Source organism: Hippichthys cyanospilos, chromosome 8, assembly GCF_059441005.1.
Source record: "Hippichthys cyanospilos isolate Australia breed blue-spotted pipefish chromosome 8, RoL_Hcya_1.0, whole genome shotgun sequence".
Lineage (NCBI taxonomy): Eukaryota > Metazoa > Chordata > Actinopteri > Syngnathiformes > Syngnathidae > Hippichthys > Hippichthys cyanospilos.
In genome coordinates this window covers 8,184,003-8,195,767 of record NC_142376.1, presented here as the reverse complement: position 1 = coordinate 8,195,767, position 11,765 = coordinate 8,184,003, and positions in this window count along the sequence as shown.

Below are 11,765 nucleotides of genomic sequence, written 5' to 3'. Positions count from 1 at the left end.
GCTTTTTCTGCTTTTTGTCCTGGCATCACTCTTCTTCATTTCTCATCTCCCCTTTCTGTTTTCTGTCCTGCACAACCGTCGCTTTTTAACATCCCGCTCAATCATGATGGGACGTGCCCGAGTGGAGTAGGTTGTGAAACGCTACCACCAGCCTTAAACGGCATATGCCCCCCTCTTGCGATGAATGAAAGCCTGTTAATATGAATGTACTGTCTGGGGCAGCTTCGGGTTGAGAGGGAAGCACAAGGCGGGAAAGAGTGAAAAAGAAGGAGCATAGCAAAATTGTGTGTGTGTATGTGTGTGTGTTTGCGTTATTGCAGTGGCCCCACCTACCCCTCCATCCTGTGGAGGAGGCAGTCCCAAGAAGAAGAAGAAGGAAGAGGAAGAGGGGAGGGGTCGGATCCCCTCCCATCTGCCCCCATTGACACACATACATCCACTCACTTCTTTTCTGGCTCATACATGCGCTCTGCTTCATGAGGGGAGCAGCAGCTGAGGAGAGCGACAACGCACCAGCGTCTGCAGGTGTCCCGCCCTCCATCTCCTCTTCCTCCTCATGGATGCTTCGTGACGGTACTATTCCCTTTTTTTCTCTTGTATACTTTCTTCTACCTGTAAAGTTTTCCTCCTGCTTTGTTGGGGATTTCCTCTCGTGTTCGCCTAATCCCTCAGCGTGCATGCGGTCTTGGTGTGTTTGAGTGTGCAGGTTTCCCTCCATGATTGTACTATTAGATAACTTCTATTTTCTTGTAAACCTGTTATTAAGAATATGAATGGGCAATGTAGGGCTCGTGGGCCACATGCATCCCGAGGGAGCATGTGACCCAGCCGACCATGCGATTCGAAACGAAAATCGCTATTCCTATGAAAAAAAAAAATCATTTATGCATAAGAATCTTTTGTTTTTGGTAATAAATGTAAAACTGCATAAAACGGAATTTCCAAGTTGCTTTGGCAGTTTCATTTCTCATGTACATTAGTAATCCATAACGTGGCTCGTGTTCATAATTTGAGCATTTTTGTGCTTACTGTGTGATATTTGGCTTTTTGGTGATGGCCAATGAGCAAGCTACAGTTCTCAGAATACTCTTAATTGTTTTAGTATTTGGTAGTTTGTGGTACATGCAAATGCATTGGGAAGAATGAGTGAGTCAGGACGTTGACTGCTGAAATGCAGTGGCTTGCCTCTAACGTGCCACATTGGCAAGCGCCCAATGCACCCTTTGGATTACAAATTGGCCTCCACGTGTCTCCCCCGGATAATCTGGCATTCTATCCAATTCTTTGCATTTTTTGAACTCAATAACAATGACTACATTTAGCTAATTTGCATTCATGGTTTGATCATTTCTTTCCTTATTTTTGCACCCTGACTTTTTTGATAGTACTGTAGGTAGTGCCTTGGTCCTAGTGCTGTTTGGAAACCTCATTGGAAAAAGAAATATGCTGTATAAGGAAAAGAAAAACGCTAAAACTTTTTTCAAGCTTAAACCTTCACTTAAGGTAAATACTCTAACAAGAAGTGCAACCTCAGATACAAGTGCTATAATTTCCCTACGTACACCTAATTATAAAGCCTATTCTTTTGCTGAGCCAAAAAAATAAAAAGGCACCCACCCCAAATCACACATGCACACACAGGAGTGTATTGACCTGCTAATAGTATTATCCAGAGAGCGTGCGGCAGCAACGGGGTCACATCCCTCTTGGGTTTTGGCTGGTCAGCCCCTCCGGACAAGCTCCGGACAGAGAGGCGGTCATCCTTCAATCTTGCGACTTTTTTTTTTTTTTTTTTTTTACAGCAGAGGTCACGCAAGTCAAAGGGTAATAAGTTTAACCCCTGGAGGCAGCAAGAGTCAGGGGTCACCAACAAGGCTGTAGCGAGAAGGTTTGCATCATCAATCAGTTGGCCCGCTGCTCATATCGATACCCCTTTGCTCATTTGCATGAGATGCTAATAAGCACTAAAAGGCTGATACGATCAGACATATGAAAAAAAAAAGTTGTGTCGTTTTGTCCAACTTTGGATTCTAGTTGTTTTTCCTTCACATGGCCGTCAATGTAATTCCAAAGGGATTGTATGGAACCCAACATGGAGACTGAGTTTGTTTTTGCAGATCCTTCAAGCCACACCTTTTTCAGCGCCATGCGGCATGGAAAGGGAACCCCGAAAAAAAAAAAATGCTGGCTGCATCATCCCCCCCCCCCCCCCCCCTTATTTTTTTCTTATGCGAAACTAGCGTTCTCATTGTGTCATACGAGCAATTTGGGCTTTTTTTGAACAATTTTCTTCTGTTTGAGACACTCGTTCATTTTAGACATACAAATGTCTAATATTTGTGCAACGCTCTCAAATCATAGAAGAGGGAAATTCTCAGCAGCAATATTAATGGCCTCTACAAACTTAAAATAACACAGGAATCAACAAAGTTGAAAAAAAAGGTAGTGAGCGCAAAGCGGCCAATACAGTAGATAGCTAGATAGATATAGTACTTCACCCATAGTCTCTATTTATTGATACTAGAGGTGTTTGAAGTCCATCTTCGGGTCCATTCTCAATGAGTTTTTTTTTGTTTTCCCCATTGGCATGCCGCATATTCTAATAAAAATTAACAAGGGCTGCACAAAAGGATACTAGAAAAAGATTAGCATTGGAAAAGTAGTACAATATATGTTACACTATCTTCACATTTTTTAAATGCAAAACACTAATTGAAAGATTGTCTTTTTTCCTAAATAGAAATGAATTAGAGATTTTCAAGGTCTGACAAAAATATTGTTTTTAAATGTTTATTTATTTTTAACTTATACAGCTCACCAAGACAGTTGCAAGCAAAGTCCATTGAAGATTTCTTCTGTGGTGAATACAGAGTAGCGAAAGCAGTCGCTGTGGACGAAAGCACGTTTTTTCTGATTTCAAGATTTCATCATCTTTTCTCTTGAAAAGGCTTGGCTATGTTGACCTATAGCACATTGAAATATTTTTAGCGGGTTTCCTAAACACGAGATTAAGTGCCCACCCACCCCTCCGAATCTTCCATTTTTTCTATGTTGCCCCAAGTGAGGAAAATGTAAGACATCCTTGATTGAGATAGATACTCAACCTCACTGCGGATAAGTGTATCCCGCCTCGTGTACCCGAGGTGGTGCTGCACTTCTATTTCAGCATCTCCAGAGCCCCCCACTCCCCCCCACACACGCACACACTTGGCCGACATTAACTGGATGTCAGCATTACGCAGGGCTGCTTGTGCCGAAGTGGCCTAAAGCCAGACTGTGGAGCCATGTCCAGGCATTTGATGTCGAGAAACAAAAACTAAAGATTCACAGGGACCTAAAACATGCCGTGCCCCTTGTTATCAACATGTGACGATGTTTGGTTTCTAATGCTCTTTCTTTATGTTTCAGAGTGAGCCAACAAATTCAGAGGCGCCAAGATGGAAGGCTGTGCTAAGGTGGAGGCCATTCCCCACAAACTGAATAAGTGTCATTATTTAAAGGTATGTCTATCACTTAATATACACCACAAGCTATGAGATACTCACGAATCCATGTGCACATTTATGTGTGTGTCCGCATTGTTTGCGCTGCTTGGTCAACACTCACATAGACAGACCCCATCAATCAAAAAAATATAAAAAGCACGTTGTGCACATAATCCTTCTTCCAGGTGGAATTAAAACAAACTTCAAGTGGAAGCATGCTTTTTTTTTTTTTATTTAGAAAAATAAATAAATAATGTGTGTGTGTGTGTGTGTATATATATATATATATATATATATATATATATATAAGTCTTGCTGTACCAGCGCTTCTTTATTTTGGAAAGTAATGAAAAATGTTTCTTGTCCGAAAATTAACTAACTTGCCCATGCTTTTATCACTGAAAAGCTAAGTACTAGAAAAGGAGCTACAAAATAGTGACCACGTGAAAAGTGTGCGCTTCTGAATAAAATTCAGAGGTTTTTCGGTTGAACTGTTTGAAGGCTTGTGCAATTCTCATTGAAATAAATTGTAAAGCAAGACATTTTTTTTTTTTTTTACATTTTGAGATATCTACTTGTTGAGTTTGGCTTTTTAAAATTAAAGCCTGTTTTTTTATTATAGTGTGTAATAGAGGGTGTAGATTGGGATATAGTTTACTATTGGTGAAAGACAGGAATGTTTCAGTTAAAGTTAGGGGTAGACATTCGTTAGATTCATAATTTTCTAATTGCTTATTTTATAATTTTTAGTATCAGTATAATTTATTTACTTAGTGAATTAGTTTGTTATATTCCATTGTATAGGTTTTGCATAGTGCATGGAAATAACTTTAACACTAAGGCTACTAAATTTGTGCAAGACTGTAATGAGATTAACATGTGTGATTTGATTGGTTTGTTTGTGGTTTATTTGCTTTTAGAATTTCATGGCGGGCCAGACTAAATGCTATTGTGGGGCCATATCTGGCTCTTAGGTTGTTGAAAACCCCTTGTGTACTGAGCTGCTTTGTAGGCATTTTCTTCTCCAAATTCTTGTTTACATTTGTCCGTTTTAATCTTTAGTACTCGTCATTAGGAAGCCGAGCCGGCATTGGATGAGTGGTATGGTGCATCCTGTACTGGTCGCCATCCAATGGCGAGGGGTCGGATCCAATTTCAGTACTTTTAAGCGATTTAGAATTCAATTTTTGTAAAATATTGGTGGGAGAAGAAATTGAAATTTTCAACTTAAACTGCATTAGCATCACCTGTGGGTAGCAACCATCTGCTTTTGAGACGTGCGTGTTAAGACCTTGGATAAGAAAACGCTGGATTATTGGCGTCATGTAATGTCGCAAGTCCAACTGAGTAGAGGGCGTGTGATAAACGGCAGGTGTGTACGTTGATAACGGGTTTGTGATCAATCGCACGGTCAAGGTCTCCCCAGTTAGTTTGATCAGCTGAGAGGTTCACGTGTAATAGTTAAAATTACCTCACCAATATCTATCAGACCTGGATCAACCAATTGAATGTTTGGCATTTTTACTTTTCAAACAACTTTGTTTTCTTGAAGTCGTTTCGTTTGATTGAAAGAACATAAGCAACACAGACGAGTTAAATATACACACTCATCTCTTAATTCAATCCACCCAATAATTAATTGATCCAATGATTAACTAAAATGCACTCACCAATCTAAAAATACTACTAAAATTCCTAGTCAAAATTGTCTTGATTTTCAATGTCCAACTTTGCTACAGCACTGTATTTTGCAAACCTACTTTTATACGTTACGCGATATGGATGTTAATTTTCAGCAGCGGACAAAAGTCATATCAAAAGTGAACACATGGCCTTGTCTTCTAATGGTGCCTGTCTGTAGTAAAGTGCACAAATGCTCTTTGTAAAGGTCATGCGTTAACTGCCTGTACCCAATAAAACGCCCATTGAGTGATCCTGTGAAACGGCACTAATTTAATGTTGGACTTTTTGCCAACAGACTGCATGCCGTTCAGGGGTTATATTAAAAAAAAAAAAAAAACGCTAATGGTAGCGGCCGTCTGCCCTGCGATGACGCCGGGGATTCCTTTTAGCCTGCGGTCAACTACGTGCTCCGACGCTTAGACCCAGAAACAGTGGATCAGAGAGCCGGGCTGCTTTGTTTGAGGGGAAAACTAGGTTACCAAACCTGACATTTGATTGTGGTGTAATTGAGGTTGCAAAATTGGCGCATGAAATCTTTCACTCATTTCTCTCCTAAATCTCTATATATTTTAGTTTAAGCCGTCTCGCTCGGGAAATGTTCCATCTTTTTCTCAATTCATGATGGAAATTTCAAATTAAAAATAGTTTTTGTAAAGATTGGATGGTGTTGAATGGTGAGACTCCATCAGGTATGTGCAATAGCGATAGAGACATTACCTTTTCAAACATACCGCCTAAGGACCTGAATTGACCGCTCTGGCCTGCCTGGTTTGCATCAGGCATAAATTCATATTTTAAACGGTACAAATTCGCTCCACGTGGCTTGTGTGACATTATACTGTAATTGTAGGCATCCACCAGAGATACAGAAGACTGCGCTGTAGGGGCAGGGAGGAAGTTGATGTTGCTGGCTGGGTAGGTTATGATCCCAATTACAGAGATGGGATGTAAATATGCAAAGGACGGTACCCACACCCAATCACTACTGAATCTCCATATGCAACCTAGTGAAGGTCAACACACCCATGCTTGAATGCTAGGTTTATTTTATATGGAAAAAAAAAAGTGAGCACACCATAATTATTGCAAAGACTTTTCAGGAGGCAGGGCGATCAAATATTTTGGGAGGAAGTAAAACTAAGATACTGCGTAAAACTGAGATAATGTGGTTGCACAAGTGTGCACTCTCGGGGATGTGGCCATTTTCAAAATAAGCTAATCACATTCAAAGGCATACCTCTGATTGACCCCAAATGAAATTCAACTGTTCTAGTTGGCTTTTCATGACACTTTTCCATCATTAACTTTAGTTATTCAATAATTAAGTAACTTCTTAACTCTGTTACTTAGTCAGAAGTAACGTGTTGGATGGGAGCCGGCACACACCTGTCACAATTTTAACTCTCAAACTTACCCCAGATGGTAAGCTGTTCTTGTAGGCGTTTCCTGAGATCTGTAAAAAAAAAAAAGGGGGGGGGGGGGTGTTTGAAATTATATATATATATATATATATATATATATATATTACTGAAATTTTACGACACTAAAAGCATTGGACCAAAATAGAAATATACTTGTAGAAGTCTTCTCATATTATCTTACGCTACAGGTCTGAGAAATACTGCAGCCCGCCTAGTTGGTTACATGAATTTGTTTATTTTGGGTGCTGATAATCTGTTACCTAAATGTATGACTCTGGCTGTGTTGGAAATCCCTGTGACTTGCCCATTTTGTAATGCTGTGTAAATAGGTAGTGAGTATAATTTAGCTCTTCTGTGTATCCCACAATGCATCCTAATGTATGAACAACTAAGGACATTTGGGCCTAACGAAAAGGTCATTTATGGTGATACATTAAGTGCACTAAACACAGGGTAAGTTACACACTCGAGTCACAACACATTCCAACAGCACTTTAAAATGGCCAACTCACGACAGCACTGTTGTGCCTAGAGTGTGATTTCCAACACAGCCTCTGACAAATGTGTATTACGATAAGGATTAGCTGGTGTGATTTTTAGTTGTAGTCAACCTACCTGTGACCAGTGCGGCATGGATGACATGACCCCATGCACAGTTTCCTCTGTCACATCTACTCTATCCTGCTTTCCCCCTCTCACTTTCTCCATTTTTTTTCCCTGTCCTTTCACTGTCGCGGCAGGACTCCTAATGGAAAATCCAGGAGCAATACAAGTGTCACATCAGTTCACAGAGATGCTGATTGTTTTAAGGCCGTGCGCACCGTGCAAGAAAATAAAAGAACGGGCCTTTGTCAAAGGGTCACCACAGACGTGACACTGACTAGCTAAAGCACCGGTCGATTGCAATTTTTGGCTGAAACTCTTCAGATAAACAAACATCACTGCTAACCTGGTGTCTGGGTTGGGCCACGTGATGTTTACGATGCGAGACCGAGGACAATTTGATGTCAATTTCAGTCGACAGCAGAGGGTGGTACAGGACAAAATGGGAGCGACTTTAAATTGAAAATGGATGCATTATTTTACTTAATTCTTATTCCCTGGTTAGGTGAGTGGTGGCACATAGCACTTAACATAGCAAATAATTACTTTTGCCTCGATTTCCCCTTTAAGCAAATGCTCTATGCAGTGAATTGTCTGGTGGGTTCCTCCTATTGGGTGTGTAGTAAGATGAATCACCACCTAAGTATAATACTGTTATACTGTTATAAATTTCAGTCAATTTCGTCTTTTTTAAAGAAAGTAAACATTTGTGTAGGTACCATACAATTTGTATTTTCAGTTAGTTTACCGAATATTTTAATTGAATAATCTTAAATGTTTTTTTATGACACGTAAGCATGGTGTTAATACTCACTACTTTCAATAATATGAAGTTTATGCAGTTTTACTCAAAACAATTAATTGTCAAAATCAGAGGAATTAATATTTTGACAATTGTCTTTTTCCCCCCAGAAATGCGTATGAAAAAGCAATACAGTTGAAGTTGTGAATACTTAATAATAACGACGTTATACAGTACGTTTATATGATTTTCAGCGTCATAACCACCCTCTGAGGAAAACCTTAACTACATTGTTGCCTGCGATGAAAATGAGTCTGAAAACCCAGGTCTAAAGGATTCTCACACGAGCTCCCATGCGCTTTCCATCTGAATCTCACCCCTCAAGTCCAAATCTAGAGCATCAACAAATAGTACAATATAGTTACGCAGCAGGAGGCTCCTCCCAGACCTGTTTCACAATTTGGGCTGGTCCCGCTATTGTATTAGCCTTTCTTTGATAAATTTACCTCCAGCTGATGCAATGCGTCAGTCTTTTTGTTCTAGCCCAAGACAATTGCTTGTGCAGCGGAGGTCCTCGGGGCCTTAATGAAGTGCTAAAGCGCACACATTGCCCACAGGGCACCGGGGTCATTTTATTGCTCTTAACGTCGACTGACAGCTAACGGAATGGACACCCGCTTTTGAATGGAGCGCAAGACTAAAGTTTATAGGATGATATCATTATGCCATTGTTCGGACCCATGTACATGCTGAGGTCAGCAAAGCGTAAAGGAACTCGGCCAAGACTGAATCCCCAAATATCCGTTGAGTCGCAGTAAGAGGCTAACTCAAACAGACATTAGATGTGAGTGGCTCGTCCGTAACGAGTTACAGGAACACCAGAGACAATACTTGGATGAACACTCTGGACGTGGTGCTGGCCACTCCACCTTTGTTTGCTGGTTTTTTTTTTTTTCATTGTAACGTTTCAGCAAGTTTGATGAAAATATTTAGCCCGATAGCGTAATTGACAATCTTTTTTCAGTGTCACAATATCTAAAAATATCAACGTGCTTTTTAAAAAATTTGTTTATGACTTGGGAAACCGCTATTAAGCTAACAATTCAGCATTTAGGGCTGTATTGTTAGCCTACTAATATAGTTGCAAGAATGACTTTCGTAAATTATTATCACTGTCATACTACAAAAGAAATGACATCAGATACGACATGAGTGTTTTTATTTCATTGTCCCTCACTTCTGTTCGACATCATATTTTTCGATGTCACGACTAGAGTTGTCTTCTTTCCCCTTCACACATTCGTAAAATATCCAAGAAGTTTTTACAATAATATGTTGTCTTCGGCCTAAGAGCACGAACACTGATTATTATTGTGTTTGTAGAAGAATAACTAAGCAGCGAAATTCACACATTTTTATCTACTTCAAGGGCGGCCATTTTGCTGTCTTGCTGTCACTTGGAAATGACATCACCGTTGCTCAGAAAGTGGCCAATCACAGCACAGCTTGTGAACGCTACATGACCAGAAAACAGGTGTCGCTTATAGGTGTCAGCTGCCTTGCACTATTACTCATTACTATTACTTATCACTACCACCACTATAACTAATTTGTCCCACCACCACTACTACTACTTATCACATAGTCTACACTATTTCTACTTTTGGGGGGGGGGGGGGGGGGGGGGTGAAGGTTTTGGGACAGATGGCATTTAGCTCTAGCTGTGCCGAGCTCAGTGGGACCCGAAGCTTAAGAGGTTAGGCCTGTCAAAACCACTCTGTTCATCTAGCGCCTAACAAAGTGGGGACTGTCAGCCTGTTCCGTTTAATAAACTTAAGATTTTCCTTTTGTCAATGTCCGAGCAACATTTTTTCGCAACCCGATGACCCTGACGGTATCCTCCAATGCACTATGACTCGGTGGGAAGGAAAGTGTAGAAACGTATGAATACCTTCAAAACCCCAAGCGATGACCGTAATTGGACTTTGAATAGCATTTAATACTAACCCTTTGCAATTCAGAGGATTTAAAAATGGTAACCCTCAGGAGAGGCCTTTGATAGTCATATGAACTTTATGATGGAGTTCTGTTTTGTTTAAATTTCAACATAACTTGGAAAGCGCTACTCTCGTCTTTCCAGCCATCAGGAGTCGCCACAGCGAATCAATCAATCAAAGCCTACGACTTTCCTTTCATTTTCGCTAAAATTCGTCTGTCACGCATCACATCGTAAACTTTTCTCCACCCGTTACAGTCAACCTGCACATGCTTCTTCTCCTCTTTTCCACACTCTCCATTCCTATGGACTGTGGATTCTAAACACCTTCTTTATCTCCCCTCCCTGTATTCTCACTCTTCCACTTTGGTACCTCTTTCACACACACATACTCCATCTTGCTGCAACTAACCTTCATTCCGCTCTTTTCCAGGGCAAACCTCCACTGTTTCAGCTTCTCCTCCAACCTGTTCCCTCCTCCCACTATAGATCACGGCGTCATCTATAAACATCAAAGTCCATGGAAATTACTCTCTAATGTCATCTGTCACTTTGTCCATCACCATAGCAAACAAGAAAAGGCTCAGAGCTGATTTCTGATGCAGTCCCATCTCCACCTTCAACTCTACTGTCAGACATCCAGCACATCCCCACTGTCTTACTGTCCTCGCACATGTTCTGTACTACTCTAACATACTTTTCTGCCACTCCACACTTCCTCATACAATACCACAGTTCCTCTCTGGGGAACCCTATCGTAAGCAAAGACACAATGCAGCTCTCTCTGACTTTCTCTGCACTTTACTATCAACATTCTCAAAACAAATACTGCATCATAAAAGACGCATGGGCTGGAAATATGGAACAATTACGTGGAAAAATGAGATGCATGGCAGTTTCCTGGGACTCCTTTGCTAGTGTCCATTAAACATTAGAATTTGAATTTAAGAAATAAATGTTTTTAGATAAAAATCACCACAAGAGGGAGCCATGCTGCAGCATCTAGTTTTTCTCCACCGTCAAATACATTCCATATTAAGTACAGTACTTCATTCGTACTAGTAATACTTGACTTTGCGCTCATTTCTTAATGTCCGAATGTTCATTCTTTCCTCTTTTCTCAATTTGTTTCAGTGTTTGTGGTGGGTCAAAGGTTGAAGACAGGCAAGTGGTGACCTCACAGAGGCCACTGTGACATTTGACCTCTAAGCAGGCGTGCAGTTCAATCCTGGAGGATACAGCTCAACAATGACCAGGCACGTGCCTTGGCCTGGTCACCATGGTAACACGAGACCTTTTGGCACGAAGGGGAGAGTGAGGGGGGGGGGGGGGGTCGTATAGAGCGGGGTATTGGTCGTAGCTGTCCCTTCATTGTGATCTGCGTTAACCATCTGCTGCCAATTGACTTGGAAACATAGGACACATCCTTGCCACCATTGAAGGGGCCGACTGAGTAATCTCTGCAGGCAACTGTGAAGGTGCTTTTTATTCTCACAATCACCTGGAGAGATTCTGCAGTTTGTCTCACAATTGTGGTCGAATCATCATCATCAGTGTGCCAAGATCGTACAGCCCACAACCTCGCGTGTCAAAGTGGAGAATTATTAAATGTAAACAAATGTTGCTGCATTGCATGGGTGGACGCTCTTTGCAATATTTTGGCAGTGTTGCTAAACCTATATTCACAACATAAATTATGATATTTGTTCCAAGAAATGTCGACAAAAACGACATCACAGTCGCTCAAGTACAACCCATCAACAAGGCTGAAATATTTCATATAATTTAACCCTTTCCTATAAACTCGGTAGCGGAATAATTTATTTGACCTGACA